This window comes from Dipodomys ordii, unplaced genomic scaffold (assembly GCF_000151885.1).
Source record: "Dipodomys ordii isolate 6190 unplaced genomic scaffold, Dord_2.0 Scaffold126, whole genome shotgun sequence".
NCBI lineage: Eukaryota > Metazoa > Chordata > Mammalia > Rodentia > Heteromyidae > Dipodomys > Dipodomys ordii.
The window spans coordinates 5,590,017-5,610,673 of NW_012267342.1; the positions used below are offsets into that span (position 1 = coordinate 5,590,017).

The 20,657-nt window shown below is 32.9% G+C and overlaps 1 protein-coding gene across 1 annotated transcript in view; it reads left to right on the forward strand.

The window, feature by feature from the left end:
- Lrp1b (low density lipoprotein receptor-related protein 1B) overlaps positions 1-20,657 on the forward strand; it is a 1,500,426-nt gene that overhangs the window by 1,136,041 nt on the left and 343,728 nt on the right. The gene's annotated exons all lie outside the window — the stretch shown is intronic.

Below are 20,657 nucleotides of genomic sequence, written 5' to 3' on the forward strand. Positions count from 1 at the left end.
CTAATGATGAGTCAAGTTACTATACACATTATTTTTTTTGGATTTAAAATTTCAACTCCTCTAATGAAATATTGAGGAGTGTGATTGCTAGGTTATATAGTAAGAATAGTTTTCTAAGAAAAAAGCGAACTCTCTTCTCAAGTGCCTAATTTTACATTTGTATTGGAAATGTAAGTGAATTCAAATGCTTGAAATCTCTGCAGTATTTGAGATTATGTTTTGAATTCTACTATTCCGGGAGAAATGTAGTACAATCTCAATATATATGCAAGGAGCTTTTCTGTGTAGTTTAAGTGGATTGTTAATTTTTTTTTCAATTGTAATCCTTTATGAGAAGTTCCTTTTTGAGTTTTTGTTTTAGCCAATACCGGTGTTAAACTCAGGGCCTCAAGCTATTGATTCAGTCACTTAATCACAGCTGGTGTATAACACTTGAATCGCACCTCCATTGAAGTAATGGTTAATTAACAATGAGGCCTCACAGGCCTTTCTGTCTGGGTTGGATCCAAACTGAGTCCTTCATGTCCAAGTATCCTGAGTAAGTAGGATGATGACTGACAGGCACTAGGCTATGCAATGAGCCTTTTGTAAATATTTTCTTTCAGACTTAGGCTTGTCTCATTGTTCTCCTGTCATTACTCTTTATACAAGAAATCTTTGAAGCTTAATAGAACCTACTTCTCCAGTTATGGAGAAGTATTGATCATACTTTTTTTTAGGGGGGATCATACTTTGATAATACTTTTGATACCATCTTTCCAAGTCTTTTATATTATGAAATATACTTTGATATTGTTTACATTTTACTAGTATCCAAAATACATTCCAAATTTATAATTTCTTATTAATTAGTTCCTGTTTAATAAATAGGGTTATGACACCAGAGAGTGTCAAACTTGGTGTTTTTATAATGACCAAATTATTGCTCAATGATTTACTAGGGTTAATTAAAACAATTTACTTGGAATTGTTTTTCTTACTTTTTTTCTTTCTTTTTTTCCCCTTTGGTGTGGGAACTTGGGACCTCACACTTGTTAAGCTAGAGGTATATTACTAAACCACACCTCCATCCCAGTTTATCTCTGGCTATTTTCAGCAGAGGGTGTTGCTGCCCACCCAGATGTGATCCTGAGCTAAAAATCTTCCGGCATTTACTATCCCCATCATCACTGGGATCATAGGTTTGTGGCACTGCATCTAGATTTTGTCAGTTGAGTTAGGAGATTTTTTTTTCCTTAGCTGCCCTGGTAATCTTAGAATCTTAGCCTCCATTTAGTTTACAAAGTCAGTCATATGCCATTGCACTAAGGTATAGGTTGAGAACTGTTCTGCTCAGACTTGCCTCAATCCACAACCTTTGTGTTCTCATTCTCATGTGTACTAAGATAACAAAGCATTAGCCATTTTTATCTGAAAGAAAGCATAGGGATTATAAATAAGTTATCAATTACAGGCACATTTGTCTTAAAAGGAGAAAAGTGACATGAGGCTCAAACCTGTACTTCTAACTACTGGGGAGGCAGAGTTGGGAAAATCATGGTTCAGGCCAGTCTGGACATAAAGTTCACAAGGTCACATTTCAACCAATGACTAAATATGGTGGCAAATTTGTTATCCCAGCTATTAAGGAGCCACAATGGCTATAAGAAGTGATGTGAACCTGCCAACTGAGTAGAAGGAAGCACAGGAAGAGGATCATTTTATGTCTGGACTCATTAGGACAGAAAATGAAAACTTGTTTCAAAAAACAACTAAAATAAAAACGGTTTGGAGACATTCTTCAAGTGGTTGATTGCCTACCTTGAAATCTGAAGTCCCCATTAGAACCCAAAATAAGTATATAACTAAATAAATAATAAAAATGACAAAATTCATAGATTTAACCAGCCAAAACCACACAACCTAACTCAAGAAACATTATTTAAAAGGTAGAGACACAGGAAGACTAAAGTCAAAACCAACTTGATCTTAAAATTCATCTTGCTGACATTAAATTACCCTGCTCTGAAGCCCCATTTAAATTATAGAGAGCTTGTTCTTGTGTTAAGAACTTTCACTTTCCCATTTCTGATTTGGAAGACCTGATTACTGAAGTTGTAAAATCGGAACGGAAGAATTTGGAAATACTTGAAAATTTAGTTAGCAATTGAGAATATTCAGTTTGATGCGGACAATGTTAGCATGTTTTCAGAATTTAAGTACTCCTCAGAAACTAATCCCTATTTATGAGCATTCTATAATACAGGACTGATGAAACAATCAAACTTGATTTTGCTACCCAAGCAAAATGCGAGGCATTCTGCCATTCACTCTTTCTTTTATTATAACGAGTTAATGTCTCTTTAGTTTCTTCCTTTCTGTTCCAAATGATTTCCTGCCTTATTGCCATCTAAGGAACACAGAGGAAGGGTAAAGAATTAATTAAAGTTCTAATGGCATAATCGGTAGTAAGTGTGAACTGTTAAAACATTTTCTCAGATGTTTTATGGCTGGTGAGACATCATCTTCACCTGAGCCATTGACTACTGACCACCTGCTCTCTATTACTCTAACATTATATAAGCCAACTGACAGAAGCCATCATGTGTCTCCAGTGATTGGACTACTGAAGCAATTGACAGGCAGTTACCACAAGGTAAACTGTGAAAGCTAAATACTATGGCAAATAGTAACTCAAGCAGGTGTTTAATGGAGAAATGCTATTAAAACCACCCAGAAGTTGCAAAATGAATGTATTGTTTATGCATATTTTTATGGCGTTCACTTTGTTATATGTTTGAAGACTCACTTTAAAATCAATATGGTCTGTCATACATCTGCAATTACCTAAATGAGGTTGCAACTTGAGTCCTAAAACATATTGTACTCTGTACAGAATGCTTGTTATATAAGGAATTTTTTGGTGCTGAACCAAGATCAGTTGAAAAAGTAAACTTGGTAGTACTGTAACTTAAATTGATATATTCCTAAAAACTCAAAGAGGAAAATAAACTTTTTTATTTGTACTTTTTTTGTTATTGTCAAGGTGATATATATAGGGTTACAGTTATGTAAGCAAGTTAATGAATGCTTTTCTTGTCAAACTTGTTACCCCTTTCTCCCACTTTCCCTCCCACTTGAAATTAGAAGGAAAAATAGTGATTGTTTCATTGAATTAAGGATATTTGTTGCTGTATTGTTTTACCTGATTTTTTTCTAGGTTCTGAGTAACATGGGATTTCTTATATGAATTCTTCAATTATTGATTTGTTGCCTGTCTGTTCTCTAGGAAAGTCAGATGAAGATCAGCATGCCAGTATTTATATGCTGAATCTCATCTGTGGGATGCAATCCATCTTCGTTAAGTTCAGTAAAAGTGATAGATGGCATTCGGCAGAGTAATGATGTGATCATTCTACCAGCACCTCTTTAAATCATAAGCTGTTGCTTTCTGTTGTGTAGATATTTAATCAGTTATATACCCCATTACTGATTTAATTCAGAATGTCAGTAGCAGTTGAATAATGTGAATATTTGTACATTAATATCATATTGTATTAATGCTCCCTTCATTTAAGTGTGATATTCATTTCAAAATAAACTGTTGCTTCATGCCTAGAATAAATTTAATGGATGTGGTACTCATCAAACACCTGTGGTTTAGTTGAGGGTTTTAGTGAAAAAAAATTTCTTCATATATATGTCAGAATTTCCCTGAATCGTTGGATTTTATAGTAGTATCCATATTTTCTGTGAAGGCCCAAAAATCTTAATTTATAGCCAATGTATATACAAATTATTTTTCCAGTTCTACAGCTTGAACTCTGGTCTCTGGTTCCATCCTGAAGTGTATTTTGTTTTATTTGTTTTTGTTGTTGTTGTTGGTTATGGGTCCTGAACTCTGGGCCTGGGCGCTGCCCATCAGCTCTTCAGCTCAAGGCTAGCGCTCTACCACTTGATCCACAACGCCTCTTCCAGCTTTTTCTGCTTATGTGGTGCTGAGAAATTGAACCCAGGGCCTCATGCATGCAAGGCAAGCGCTCTACCACTGAGCCACCTTCCCAGCCCTTGAGTTTATTTTTTTGCTCAAGGCTAGCACTCTTCCACCTGAGGCAGAGTGTCACAGCTTTTTCCTGAATAGTTTATTGGAAAAAAAAGTCTCATGACTTCCTGGCCAGGCTGATTTTGAACTGTGATCCTCACATCTCAGCCTCCTGAGAAGCTACTATTATAGGCATGAGCCCCTGGCAGGTATAGTTTAATCTTTAAATTGCAATGGATAAGTGAAAATTGAAGAGAAAAAAATAAAAATCAAGTTTTAAGGTACATAGGCAATCTGGCAACTATTTAATGGAGATGTACTATGTAAACACTGTCAAGTTTATAAGTACTTTTATCTTGCCTTTAAAAAATTATTTCATACATGTAAAGTATGTTTTACTTAGTTATACCTAATTTTAAGGGACTAAAAGTGTTTATCAGTTACTTAATTTTATTTCACATTTTAGTTCTCAAACTTTTAGAAGGAAATACAATTAAAACAAATTCTCATTTTGGAAAACTAAGAAGCGTCATTATACTTTAAAAATTGTTATACAAACTTTATGTAATATCACATTAATTCCAACACTTAGAAATCCACATTTCTGGAAAACTTTAAATTTGCTTTTCAATGGGTGATCATTTATTGCATAATGGTAATAATATTGCTTTATTTACAATGAGAAAACACCAACACCTCCAGAGATGTATGAAATAATGCATATTACAAACCCTTTATTTACTATGGTTTTATGTACATGTATTAAGATAAAAATCACTATAAATTGGGGCAGTTAAAAATAATCAGAAAACATAACCAATGAGAACATATAAAAATTTAAACAATATGTTATTATATTGTTAATGCAATTCTAGCTCTTAAAAGAATCAAAAACAGGGGCTGGGAAGGTGGCTCAGTGGTAGAGTGCTTGCCTTGCATGTGTGAGGCCCTGGGTTTGATTCCTTAGCACCACATAAACAAAAAGAAAAAAGCCAGAAGTGGCGCTGTGGCTCAAGTGGTAGAGTGCTAGCCTTGAGCTGAAGAGCTGAGGGACAGCACCCAGGCCCAGAGTTCAGGCCTCACAATTTTATCCCCCCCCAAAAAAGAATCAAAAACAATATTCATATTCTGGGATTGCAGCTGACCACAGGTAAGTAAAACATTGAATAAAAGAAACAAAGTAGAGATAAGAGATAACTAATGTAATTGGGCTATTGCTATTGTTGTTGTTTTCATAATTATAATAATAATTATTATGAAATTCTGTCTCTCATTGCCTAGACAGTGTAGCAGAGGGGACAATTGTAACTTCCTCAAAGGAAACTGGGAAGTTTTCACTAGGAAGTATGTACTATATATTTGAATTCTATGTATGTAGTAGTTGTGCACAGATTACACTGATTGATAGACTAAAAAATCTTCACTTAATCTCATTGAATTTTTGAGTTTCATCCCGTTTTCTTTTCTTTTCTTTTTTTTTTTTTTTACAACATTTTAACTTTTTTATCTGTTTGGTTTGGAAATGGCCTGGCACTGTTACATGAGTCCACCAAGCTATTTTTGCTTAATTATTTTGTTGTTATGACCTTTAATAATTTGAACAAAAGGTTTCTACTCAACACGTCAGGTTGTTAGTATAATACATCTTGATAAATATCAGCCGTTTTTTCATGGTCCCCTTCTGTCCCAAGCCTAACCACTGCCTCATTAGTCTAGTTCAGTTTTCAAATATATGCATTGAATGTTATGGCTACATTCTTTCATTCTTCCCATCTCCATCTATTTCTTTCCTCCATGACCTCATCACCCACCCACATCTCAAGGTTCAGCTTCCTCCTGTTCATTTTATTTTAAATTAAGATTCATCATCTCAGAAGACTGTACTGATATTTTGTATACCTTAGACCTTAAAGAAAATATGATAGACTGTGATGACTCTCAGTCATTGATCTAGGGAATGCAAGGTGGGAAAGAGAGAAATGGGTATTTTGATTGCATTAAATCATGATAGGTTTTAAGCTTCTAAGAAAATTTTATGGTGTTTAAAAATGCCTATAATAAAGGCCTGCAGTAGCTACTTAATCATTCCACCATTGATCATATTTTTTATATTCTTTTGTCATGAGAACTTTCTCAGTTTCATTTAGGTCAAAGTTTCCCCTCCCCACTCCCCTCCAGTGAATGTCCTGTATTATTTAAAGTGGTAGAAGGATACCATGTTATTTTGGTTTTGTTGTAAGGTGTTGTAAGCATCTGCATCACCCCAATAATGCTAACAATTATTTTCATAAAGTTTCTTGTTTTGAATAAACCCTAAATTATCAGGAAATGATCTCCCATATCTTTGTAATCCACTTAGTGCAATAAAGAAGCTGCTCTTATTAATTCATTTTATGAGTGAGGACTCCATTCTAGTCAGTAAGACAGTAACAATGATCTGAAGAAGAATTAACTTTGCTATGCTCAAAATTCACCTGAGATTCATCGGACTTACATTGTAACAAATTTTCAACCATACCAATCTACCTTTGCGGCATTTATGCATATATGTGTGTTTATAATATACATACATTCCATCAGATTTTAGAGAGCTATCAATACATGTATGTCAAATAACAACATGATCTAGGCTGCAATTGTTAAATATTCAGCTTTTGTACCCTTTAGCTATGAAGTAATGTATGGATACACAAATTGCACTATAAGAGGTTAGGAATCTGCAATTGGATTTTATGTTCTTCTACATCAGGCTTGTTACTTAGATGCTAGGTAATAACATTTTTTCAAACATAATATAATTGTTCTCCATGAACACTTTAAGATGTTTTATATATTTATTATTATGATCTTCATCCTGAGAACTCTGTCATTCTAACTTGGATGTCCATCAGTCCTATTGAGGAGCCTCTGATAGTATCTGCAACTCTCCAGATCCCATTTTTTCCTAATAAGATTAACCACTGCAATAACTCCACTTGGAAATAAAGATTTTTAAATTTCTCTTTAAAAAAATTGCTTTGAGTGGTCCATTTTTGGGGGGAGTGGAGGAACATGTATTCACAAATGCAATATTTTAGTTTTTACTGATTTGTTTTTGTTTTTCTAATGTGTTTGGAGTTACATGATCAAATACTTATGTACAAGGAATATTCCTTACCTACAAAGAATATTTCCATTTCTAATTTATTTCCTTTATTTAATGACTAATGCAGGCAAATGATTATTACATATGTAATACATTTATACATAATATAATATATACATAGTCTCTAATGTATTTTATAGTTTTACTCTTATTCTTATTTTATTTTATTATTCTTATATGCTTATTATCATTAAATTTTATATTAGGTATTTCAGTAATTATGGAATTATTACTGTTTTCCACACATGTTACATTCTACATACATGAGGATGTTCAAAAAATGTGAAATTCTATTCATTTTGCACATTATAAAATCATCATATTCATTTAATAGAGCTGATGTTTATTATTATTTTTCCTCATCTTTATATTTATTTTTGCCATTGGTCATCTTATAAAATTCTCATTTCCTCATGAATTTCATTTTTCTCTTCTTTTGCTTCATCCAGTTTTAGTATATTTTAATAAAAACATTTCGTCATTCTCTTCTTTTCTATCAATATATATGTATATTTGTACATATGCATATATAATTGTATATACGCATATATATGCATATTAAGACTTTGTTTTTATTGTTATTATAAAGGTGATTGATGTTCACAGGGTCACAGTTATATGAGTGAGGTAGAGTACAATTCTTTTTGAACCATATCTTCTCGAACATTGTTGCCTCCTCCTTTGTTTTCCCCTACCATCCCTTCCTTCCCCACCTCCTCAACCCCCCCAAAATTGTAAAGTTCCTTTTCAACATAGTGTCTCGTCATCTCATTATTACAATGGGTCAACTTATATCCTTATTTCAGCATTTTGTTATTTCCCTTCTCCTCCCCAAATTAAAAAATGTATATACAAGATTCAGGGCACAGGAATCAAATACAGTGAAAAGAGGGGTTACTCTCAATTTTTCCTACCTGTTCACCACCCACATAGTGTCTGTTATCACTGTTGTCTTTTTTCACCCTTATTCCACATTTGTTTCCCTCCTTACACTCACAAATACAAATTAAAAAAAAAGAAAAAGAAAAGAAAAACAGCAGCAGCAGCAGAAACAACCAAAACAAGAAACTCTTGTTTCTTTTTCTTGAAGTTCATTTCATAAATATTATTTTATATGATTATATGCATGTAGCTATTTAGCTTTTATCATCTACTTGTATTCATTTCCTCTGGCTTCAATGTATCACTGTCTAGATACCTATAGTGTTTATGATGTCCATATAGATGTATATAATATGTCCATACTATATATTCATATATTTAATGATTCAGTGTGTTTTCTTTTAGATTTATAATCACTCAGTGTGTTTTCTTTTAGATTGATAGGCACATTCTAACTACAACAAAAGAAGAAATTGTGAAATCTATATTTCTTTTGGTATGGTTGACTTTGCTTAATATAATATTTTCCAAATTTTTCAATTTCCTTGTGAATGGGGCAATGTTGTTCTTTCCGATGGAAGCATAGATTTCTATTGTGTACATATACCACATTTTCTTGATCCATTAAACTCCTGAGAGGCATCTGGGTGATTACATATCTTAGCCATGGTAAATAATTCTGCAATGAGTATGGTTGTACTGGTGGCCAGGTTTATGGTCATTTGGGTAAATATCCAGGAATTTGATTGGTTTTATGTTTAGTCTTTTAAGGAATCTCCCTAATGCTATCCAGCATAGATGAACAAGTTTATATTCCAACAAATGGTGTAATACAGTTACTTTTTGGCAACACCTTCACCAGTATTTTATAATGACCATTCTAACTAAGGTGAGGTGGAATCTCAATGTGGTTTTGATTTGCATTTATTTTATTGCCAGAGATGTTGAACATTTCTTCATGTGTCTATTGGCCATTCTTCTGGGAATTCTCTCTGAGAATTCTCTCACTTTAGCTCATTTATTGATTGAGTTGTTGAGTTTATGAAGGTTTTTTTTTGGGGGGGGTGTTAATTTTTGAGTTCTAAATATATATTAATATTAGGCCCTTTTCTGATGCAAAGCTGGTAAATATTTTTCCATTCTGTAGAATTTATTTCTTTCTTCATTCTCTTCTTTTCTACTAATATATATGCATTTATTTTCATATACCAAATTAATTCTTAAACATGTTTAGTTTTACTTATTATTTTATTTACTAAGTAGTAAATAATGATGAAGTAGATGAATATTTAAGATGTACATATACTTTCATAATGAAAATTCAAACAACAAACTCTTCTTCAAATTGAGTTTCAAGAAAAAGTTTAAACTGCCACAACTAACATTTTCCACACAAGACTTCCTAATTGTATAGCATATTTTAATCCTACTTAAATACCTAATTGTTTCTCATATCTAAACAGTCATTAATAGTTTTCAACTCCTCTTATTTAGGATTATAATTAAGGATCAGTGATAACTTAAAATAAAAATTAAATACTAATCTGAGAATTGCCTATTTCTCAAATTGGAAATAATTCTTTTATCATAAATAATAGTTATAAGTATTTTCTTGAGACTAAGAATATTAATTATCTCTTTATAAAATAGCTTTATTTATTTATTTTGTGTGCTGGTTGTTGAACTTTAACACAGAGCCTGCACATTGTCCCTGAGCTTTATTTATTTATTTATTTTTATTGTGAAAATACTGTACAGAGGAGTTACAATTACATGGGCAAGATAAAATTTTGCTCAAAGCAAGTGCTCTACCACTTGAACTACAGCTCCACTTCCAGCTTTATGTTGATTAATTAAAGATAAGAGTGTCAGATTAATTAAGGATAACAGTGTCATGGGCTTTGTGTCCCCTGGCTATTTTCAAACCACAGTCATCAAATCACAAGCTCCTCAATAATGAAGATCACAGATAGGAGTCACCATTGCCTGTCTTATCCTCTTTTTAAGTTATTTTTGGTGAGGCAGCATGCTGTAGAGGGGCTCCTGCAAATATAATGAGAAAAATAAAATATGCTATTAGGAAGTCTTGAGAGCAAAAATGTAGTTGTGGCAGTATAAACTTTTTTCTGAAATTCAGTTTGAAGAAACTCAGTTTGACACTTTCAAGGATAGCTACATTTAGAATTTGAGTAGAGGGCTTATTAACAAAAGATATAAGGAAGGAAATTGCAGTAAAATAATGAGAAGATTGCCATTTGACAAACAAACAAAAAAAAAAAACAGCTCTCAATGGTGCAAACTGAGGCTTCTGAAAACTAAAAGGAAGAAAATGACCATTGGGTTTAACAATGTAGTTAGTTAGAAATAACCAAATTGTTACTATTAGTATCTATTGCAGAAATAATGCTTATGGTGATATTTGGTGAAAGGCAGTAGCTATGTTGCTGTTGAAGAACAAATTAGAAATTATGGCCTAAAGTTTAATGAGAGATGGGAATTCTTTGAACGATACACTTGAATCTGGTTCATGCCTATAATATTAGCAATTTGAGAGATTGAGAAATTGAAAGAATGGGAGCAACTTGGTTTGAGGCCACCCTGGGCAGAAGAGTTTACACGACCCTTCTATATTCACAATGAGTACAGTGGCACATGTTACCATTCCAAGATGCATGGGAAGCTGATATTAGAAGGGTCTTGGTGAACAGCCAGCTTGCGTACATTAATTCCGAGTCTCCATCTCCAGAATGCAAGCTAGATGTGGTGTTTGGCATGAGTTTGTGATCCCAACGATGATGGGAAGCCTGGAAGTACAGTGGATTGGGACTCAGGAGGAAACCGTGGCAGGAAGGAGAACCAATGAAAACTAAGGCTGAATATGTGGTTCAGTGATATTGCCTCAATCTGTGTTCAAACCCTAGAACCACTAAGAAAACCTTCATTTGAGAAGTTGCCCAATGAATGAAATAAGAATGGAAGAGTAGCTGGATGGGATTGTTAATCATGGGCACTATAACTTAGTATTATGATGACATTCTAGTAAAATGCACGTTTTTATAGGGAAGAGAAAAACAAAAAGTTATATACATTTCAGAAGGATAGAGACAAGTTTACCCACAACACAAATGATGTGGATTCTCTTATAGTAAGAATTCATACATTTTCTTAGCTGAAAGAAAAGAAATAGCAGGGGAAAAAATAGACGTAGATTTGTAGGCTTGATAGCTTGAGATAAAGAGAATTTTTCTTATAATGAATTTCACTACTCAAAGAAAGTGCCCTGGAATCATTGTAAATAATTTACTCAATTTCATTATTTTATTTTTTTAAATATGTTTCTTTTTAAAATGTAAAGATTATCTATAATAGTAACACTAGGAAACCAGAAAAATTATGAAAGGGGAGGATTATGACATTGACCTTGTCAAATAGGTTTGCTTGATTTTGTAAATGCATTTTGAGTCCCTCTTAAATAGTAAATGATTTCCAGTAATCTGCAATTATACTACTTAAACACTGAATTCCTTTTATTTCTGAATTATTAATCATTTAATCATTCATCTTCTTAGTTTCTTCTTGAAACCCTGATAACAAAAACTCTGATATATAAATGCAAATGAATATACAAAATTGTAATATTCTAATGAATATTAAAATTCAAATTAATATTTTAAAAAAATCCCTATAAAGGGGAACTTTTTAATTTTTTTCCATTTTTTTTTCTGTAGAACAACAACTTCAGCTTGTCTGGTGAAGAATAGTTTTATATACATTTTTTTAAGAGGAAAAGTATTTGGAGACTGAAATCAAAATGGTGTACACTTACTCTTGATAATACAAATTTATTTTAAAAATATGGACTTGAGCTTACTTTTTCTAAGTATTATACTAATTTAAGGAAAAGATTATTGTTTGAGTTATTTGTATATAACATACAGGCCTATATATTGGATCAAGTTATGTAAAAGAACAAATTCTTCATCAATATTTGGAAGTTTGACTTCTACTGTGACTCCTCAGTCTGGAACCAAACAGCTTTTAAAAGTCAAGAACTGGCAAAGCATCTGGAAGTTTTCAGTGATAACACTTCTTACATTCCATGTTTCTTAATAAAAATTTTCGTTCATTTTTTGGAATTGAAAAGGTTACAACAGATAATTTTGCTGAATCAGTATGACCTAGAAAAGATGATATTGATTCAAACCACAGTGAAAGCAAAAAGTCATACAGAAATAGATTCTGGTCAGAGACAATGGGTTGTTTTTATTTTGAATATGGGAATAAGCAGAAAAACAATTTTACGGACAAGTAAGAAGCAAAGGTACAGGGGAAAGAAAAGACCACTCATAATACTAGACCCAAAGTCTGAAATGCAAAAGACTAATAAAGTCAAGGAAGGAAACATGAAGAAAGATAGACTTAAAATGTACATATTAATGGTTGGATGAAATTTTGTGTTTCTTATGCAGATGTCAAAATTGTAACAATTCCTTACTATAATACAATTAGGGGACACTTGTCTTGTCTCAGATGGGAATCAAAAGAGCTCCATAGCTGCAATAAATGTTACCTATATGTGTTCTAGTTAAGTATGTTCATAGCATTTCATACTTAGAGATGCATGTATCTATCAGAAAATAGCTCATATGCAGGATATTCAACACAGTTCTGTTCAGGGACCAAATACCAATATGTTATTGTTAGATTTTCCCAAAGCCCTCATTTCAATCAATCCCTCAAGATTATATTCTGAACCTTTTTTCATCTTTTCTACTTGTGAATAATAAATGCCTGCAGTTTATGCTCCATTAAAAATAACAGAATATGATAACACATAATAAAGCATCAATTGTTAATTACTTAGGAAGGTATCCTCTGAAGGGCATTATTTACGGAGACTACTAAAGCACAGAACACCTGGAGACAGTGTTTTCTCACAGAAACATGTATTTGGTAATGAAATATAAAGACACCACGGTTTTAGTTTGGCTAAGAAGACCCTACTGATTTCTCTCAAATCACACTGTGGGATTATTATCTATTCTAGCTGCTTATAACTGCATGTCTGTTGGGCTTGTTTTACATCATGTGAATTGTTCTGATAAAAACTAGATATTATACCAGAACGTGCAAATGAGCATAGAAACTGTTTTCTTAAGAATGCCTTTGTCTGAAGATCTATTTGATTCCCTTGAAGGAAATAAAGATGAATTCTAAATCAGTTTTTTATTATGTATTTTAAGAGTATTTATAGATTAACTGGTCAACTCAATTGGCCATGGCATATGTACTTCACTGGGAGTACTAGTTATATTCTAACATTAATTTTCGTACTCATTATTTCCCTCTGATTCTTCCAGAAGGATTGTCACAATGGTAGCCATTGTGAAAGTATGTCTGAATTTCCATAATTTTCAGATGACTCTGGAATCCTGGCTGACACTAGATCTTCCCTGCTTTTCAACATGAAAATAAACAAAACCAAAACACTGCATAAGACCAAAAATCTGCCACTTAAAAGCTTCAAGCTGTTTCTCTATACATCAACACTCTTTTAGAGCAAGTTGTACCTTTGTTCTCAAAAAAACCCCAAACAAACAAATAAATAAAACTAGTTTGTTATTCAATGTAAAGATTCTTTTGAGGGCTGGGAAAGTGGCTCAGTGGTAGAGCGCTTGCCTTGCATGCTCAAAGCCCTGGGTTCGATTCCTCAGCATCACATAAGCAAAAAGAAAAAAGCCGGAAGTGGTGCTGTGGCTCAAGTGGTAGAGTGCTAGCCTTGAGCTGAAGAGCTGAGGGACAGCGCCCAGGCCCAGAGTTCAGGTCCCACGACCGGACCCAAAAAAAAAAAAAAAAAAAAAGATTCTTTTGACCTGTAAATATTTGAGTAGCTCAGCTTCAAGGCAATTAAAACTGTTCAAAGGATGATAATAAGAGCCTTGTAGACAATGGAATGATATCTAGGCAAACAAGTTAGGATGGCAGTGGTTGAACAACTACAATAATAAATACAAAAGAAAGGAAACGTAGAATTGTTACTTTAACATTTTCATCTTCGCTTGTGAGCTGCGTAAGGACCAAAATTTGATGGGCCTACATTCATGAAGGAGACTTTATAACAATGTTTTGGCCATGAGAAAAATAACAATTTCTCATTTTCAAGGGTAATACACTTTTATAAATGCTTTTTTTTTTTTTGTCAGTCGTGGGGCCTGAACTCTGGGCCTGGGCGCTGTCCCTTAGCTCTTCAGCTCAAGGTGAGCACACTACCACTTGAGCCACAGTTGCATTTCAAGTTTTCTGAGTGGTTTATTGGAGGTAAGCATCTCAAGGCATTTTCTGTCTGGGTGGGCTTTGAACCAGGATCCTCAGATCTCACCCTCCTGAGTACCTAAGATTACAGGCATGAGTCACTGGCGCTCAGCTTACAAATGCTTTTTTATCTTGGGCACAGGTGGCTCATGGCTGTAATCCTAGCTACTCAGGAGGCTAAGATGTGAGGGTAAAGGTTCAAAGCCAGCCCAGACAGGAAAGTCCACAAGACTCTAATCTCCAATTAACCACCAGCAAACTGGGATGCCACTGTGGCTCAAGTAGTACAGTGCTCCCTTTGAGCTTAAAAGCTGAGGGACAGTACCCAGACCCAGAATTCAAGCCCCAAGACAGACAAAAAAATGCTTTGTTCCTTGTTTAACATTTTAGAAAATAATATATTTATAAATTGGTTTAGCTGTCTTATAATCTTAACATGGTACAATGGTTAAAATGTTATAAATGGATAGGTCAAGGGAAAAGTCTGGTGGTACAAAGAAATTATTTTGGTCTGCATGAGATGAATATCAATGGGCAAATATTTCACAAACAGTACTGGAACATCCCAATATAATGGATATTAGTATTTTCTATCTGTTTAATGTCCCGATGTATAACCAAATTGTCTTAAATTATCTGAGGGAAAATATTTTAAATTATCAACAGCATATTTATTAATATATGGAGAAAAAAGAAAATATGATTCATGCTCATTTATAAACCCAAGGGGATGGACCCTAAACATTGTAAGCAGTCTTTATAACTGTTCAGTTCTCAGTTGACAGGTCAGAAAGAAGAAAATAACTCAGTACACTATCTGTAAAGCATCAGAATAACATAAACTTTAGAAATTGACTAAGTATTTAGATTTTCTAAAATGTCTTTACTGAGAAATCATTAAACAATGTACACATGTATTGAGAGTTTTGCATAAAATCAAATATATGTACTTTCTTACATATATACAGACATAATGAAGAGTTGAAGGAGTTTCTTTTGTACTTCACAATAATCCTTGTTTTTTTGTTTGTTTGTTTGTTTTTTGTCAGTCATGGGGTTTGAACCCTGGGCCCTGTCTCTCAGCTCTAAAGCTCAAGGCAAGCACACTATCTCTTCAGCCACAGCACCACTTCCGGTTTTCTGGTGGTTAATTGGAGATAAGAGTTTTATAGACTACTTTCCTGAACTCCTTGGCTTTCATCCGAGATCCTCAGATTTCAGCCTCCTAAGTAGCTAAGATTACAGGCATGAGCCACCAGCGCCCAGCTGCCTGGGGTTTTAATTTGAGACCTTCTTAGGTAGAAAATAATTAGCAAGGGTCTGTTAATGTGACCCATTTGTAGAGTGCTTGCCTATCATGCATGAAGCCCTGGGTTCAATTCTTCAGTACTACATTAACAGGAAAAAGCCAGAAGTGGCATGCTAGCTCAGCTAGTAGAGTCCTAGCCTTGAGCAAAAGAAGTTCAGAGACAGTGCCCAGGCCCTGAGTTCAAGCCCCAGGACTGCCATTTTTTTTTTTTTAACTAGCGAAGAAATGTACTCATTACCTGACTTATGGAAGTGTAATCCTTCCATATTGCCTCTTTACATCACCTTTATAATAATAATATTTTTTATGTTAAAAAAATTAAAAACATGCCACAGATGCATAGGTTAAGTGGTAAAGTGCTAATATGAGGCAGCAGTAAAAAACAGAAGAAAAATAAATATAAACAGTGTTTGTCAAATCAAAATTCATACAATTAAAAGTTTGTACAGCTGAATTACTCCTATTCTTTCATCATTCTATTCTTTTCATGAATATAGCTTCCAGGGCTACTTTATTGAGATAAAATTCTCATCTTACACAAGACATCATTGCTTAAAATCAAAACCCACCAAAATTAGCAGTGTCTTCTTACTACACCTTACTCTCCATGTTTTCCAATTGTTGGTGATCCCTAATTTGCTCTTGTTTTTAAAGATTTTCCTGGATATTTCATGCAAATGTAATTATAATTAATAGTGCATTATGACTTACTTTTTTTTTAGCTTAAACAGCTTATAGTTCCTACATTGTCTTTTTGCAAATACCTTCCATTTTTATGGTCTTGAATAACATGTCATTGTATGTATATATCACATTTTATTCAACCATCCATCTGTTGATAAAGACGGGTTATTTCTAATTTGAGTTTCTATGAATACATGAGACAAAGGACAAGGGGGGAACCAAGGTCACATATAAGACAACTTGAGGGGCCTGTGTGGAGGAGAGGGAACGTAGGAGAAAAATGAGAGAAGGGTAACAAGCTCAACAAGAAATACACTTATTATCTTATTTATTTAACTGTAATCCCTCTGTGTGTCACCTTGACAATATAAACAAACAAACAAATAAATCTACTGTTAAGTTGCATATATGTGGGTATCTTTTTTCATTTATTTTGAGTATATACATAGCATAGAACACATACATCATTTGGTAACTCGGTTTAACATTTTGAGAAGTTAAAAGAAGTTTTACAATGACATTGAACCAGCAGTGTATGAGATTTCAAATCATTCACCTTTTTCACAAAATGTCTCTTCTTCATTATAGTCGTCAGAGAAAATGGGAACCATGGTTTTCATTTTTATTTTTTCTATTACCTGCATATATTGAACAACTGTATATATCAGCCATTTGCATGATTTCTTTAGAAAAATATCTACTCTATTTCCTCAGTTTTTAGTCATATTGTTTGTTTCTTTGTTGTTTACATGTAAGAGCTTTTAAAATATACCCTGAATATAAGTGCATTAGATACAAATGATTTTCAAATAGTTTCTCTGATTCTCTGAATTGGCTTGTATTTTCTAGTGATATTTTCTCTTAAAGCACAGTTTTAAATTTGGTTGAAATCCAATTAATCTATTTTACTATTTGTCATTTAAACTTTATCATGTGCAAGGAGTCTTTGCCTAATCCATGCTCATGAAGATTTTCTCCAGATTTTATCATAAAAATTGTATAGTTGACTTTCTATACTTGATATATGCATATACTTTATATAATATATATTATATACTTGATTTACACTTGAAGAAGTGATACAGAAGCAATCTTTGTCATGTGCACAAGCATCTCTTAAACACCATCTGTCAAAGGTAGTATTTCCTCGTAAAATATATTATTCTAATTTTTTATTATTCTTTCATAGTAGGTTTCTTTGGGATTGCAACTATTTAGTATGGTGAACAATAGTATATGAGTATAATTAAGTTATACTGAAACAGCACAGATTTATAGCACATAGCATGACAGTAACAATGTTTCATGGTTTAATATTCATTTCCATGTTGATGATTATATATGTTTCCTTTCCCCTTTTTGTAGCTCACTAGGAGAGATCCAGGGAGCCTCTAATAATTTGATAGTAAGCCAAAACTGTGTATATAAAAGAACATGTCACCTGCCAGTTTTACTTCTTCCATTACAATCTGTATTCTTTATCTCTGTTTCTGTGTGTGTGTGTGTGTGTGTGTGTGTGTGCGTGCGTGTGTGTGTGTGTGTGTGTGTGTGTGTTTATGCCTCTCTCTCTCTTCTATTTATCATTATTTTTCTTTTCCTCTTTTTTGTACACTTTTTTAAAATTTATAATTACCCTTGGAAATATTTTTAATGCAAGTTAAATAAAAAATCCTTCTCTCGTTCATGGTTTGGGGATTGAAAATATTTACTCATTTGTTTATTGTTTTTTTGATTATTAAATAAGAAAGACTTGAACCTGAGTTGTTGTTGTTTTTTTAATTATATTATCCTTTTCAGGAAGTATTCTTCTATTCCTGGATTACTGAATAGCATTTGTGGTGAAAGGTTATTGCATTTTATTTAACCAATTTAAAATTTAACGATGTAAATTGCTTGACTCATGAGTTGGGGTACAGCAGAAAGAAGGAAGAAGAAGATTTGTTAAATAGTATCACAGATAGAATCTGACAAACTAACATTAAATAAATAAAAGGAAAACATTTCTTAGGTATAAAGCAAATAAAAGATAGTTATACTACTTTTAAAAAGCTCAACAACAGGTCTAGGTTATGATCTGAACACAGGATCTTGATTCTTTGGAAATTTCAGTATAGAATATTATGTCTAGACATTTCTAATTTTAACTTGGCATGAGTTAGAAATCATAATACAAATTACTTGAACCTTCCAAAATTGTTGTATTTACACCAGGGATATTATTTCAAACTGCAGCTCTTGATACTTTAGCCTTAAAGAACAAGCCAATGAGTAAGATAGAAGCACATTTTATAAGAAAGTAAATGTAGCATTTTCAATACAAGGTCATTTTGACCCTTTGCAGCTCGATATATCAGTATGTGTAGGCTCAACTAGAGCAACACAGAATTTTGACAATGTGACTACCTATCTCAGCGTCCTGCATTCACTTTACCACTTGATAAGTTCCTATCCTACCTTTAGGACTGTCAATGGACTTGAGGAACTGTTTTATCTTTTCCTGTGTTGATATGATGAATGTGTGTTCTCCAGGAAATGAAATTCTTTGGACAGCTATCAGAGTAGCTAAATACAATTACTAAAATACAAGACATTATTATAGTCTTACTTCTGAGTAATTTCCCATTATAGTCAGAGTTCTGTGTAATTTGTCTATTTTTTAGATAATTTTTCCAATGCTCTTACTTTTTTCAGATATACTTTCTATGCTTTTACTTTTCACTACACACAACATATCTGAAGTTTTCTCCTTAAAGTTAAGGGTTTTCCCTCTTCTTTCTTTCCTTTTTTCTTTCTTTTTTATTTCTTTGTTTCTTTTATTCAAGGGTAAAAAAGTTAGTGTTGTTATGGCTCTGCATCCCATTTCCAGTGCAAGTTTTTCCTTGTAATGAAAGGAATGGAGTTTCAGAAACAGCACTGTCATAGTTACAGTCTTAATTATGCCAATTCCATATTTTTTAGTTCGAAGGGTGTTTGTGTATTGATTTTCTTTGTACAATGTTTCAGGTCTATCTGAGTAGTTATTTTATTTTCACTATAAATTGACTCAAATTTCTTACTGTGGCTATTAAACAGATTTAAGAATTTCATTTTTTCAAACACACACTCATACAATAAGTTTTTACACTCTTACTGTATCATGAGTTGGAGAAGTATGTGCTACTTTATAAAATTGTAATAATTGTAATTTTTATACATTTTATTTGTCTTTCAAAAGCCATAACACATGTAATTTGTTATTATTTTAAAGAGCATTTTGAGATACACAAAATCATAAATCATATACAAATGCAGCATGTCAGATTATGCACAAGAACTGTCTGATTTTCATCTATTACATAAAGAAAGTAGAGGAGATTATTCCTGGATGATGAGACAGACTAGGCATTTTTGTAGTTCTTAAATTTTGTAAACTATGGAAAAGAAACATCTTCATCTCAGTTACCATACCAGCAGGCTTCCTTTTGACTGGCAGGGGAAAGACCAGTAAGATGTGCCATGTCAATGAATGGGGATGATACACAATAAATTTATTATTCGTATTTGTTTGCATTTTCTTCCAAGAAATCATTTCTCATTCTGCTATGAAGGATGAAGAATTGTAGTGCTGAAAATACTACCAATAGAATACTGCATTGTCAAAATGAGTTACAAGTACATAATGCAATGGAATGGAATGAATAATTTATTAGTTAATAATGAAAATACTTTTGACAATTATTAGTTTTTCATGCACTTGTCTCAACTAAAAGCACCGTACTGGTCATATAAAAGTACTTTACTTTTTTAAAATCATGATTAGCTTCCATTCTAATCATATTTATTATGTGTAAACTGCATGTTCACTGTGAGAGTGGAGGCTGCTCATGTGCAATTTACTGTTTTTACAGTTCTCAAAGTCAAGTAGAATCTAATGATTCATTTACTTGTTTCCATCTCAGTGCAGAAACATATTAATTAATATATGTTATAAAGCCATATCCAAAGTGTTGAGTGTATTAAGTGGGTTAAGAGCATATTATGCAGAATGACCAGGTATGAAAGTATCCCTTTAATAGCATCAGTTCTTTGAATAAAAGACTTTTTCATTGAAGGGGAATAATGAAACATGCTTCACATTTATCCAAAACATAAAATATTATGTGTAAAAGTTTGTACAGTTTCTAGAAAATAATACTCAGTAAATGGCAGCTACTAATTTTAATGTTCTTTAGGATTCTGGGATGCTGGCAGAAAATAAACAAGTGACAACAATTTAATTGCATGAGATAAACATGGTTCAGAAGTATTAATTACAATTTTGCATT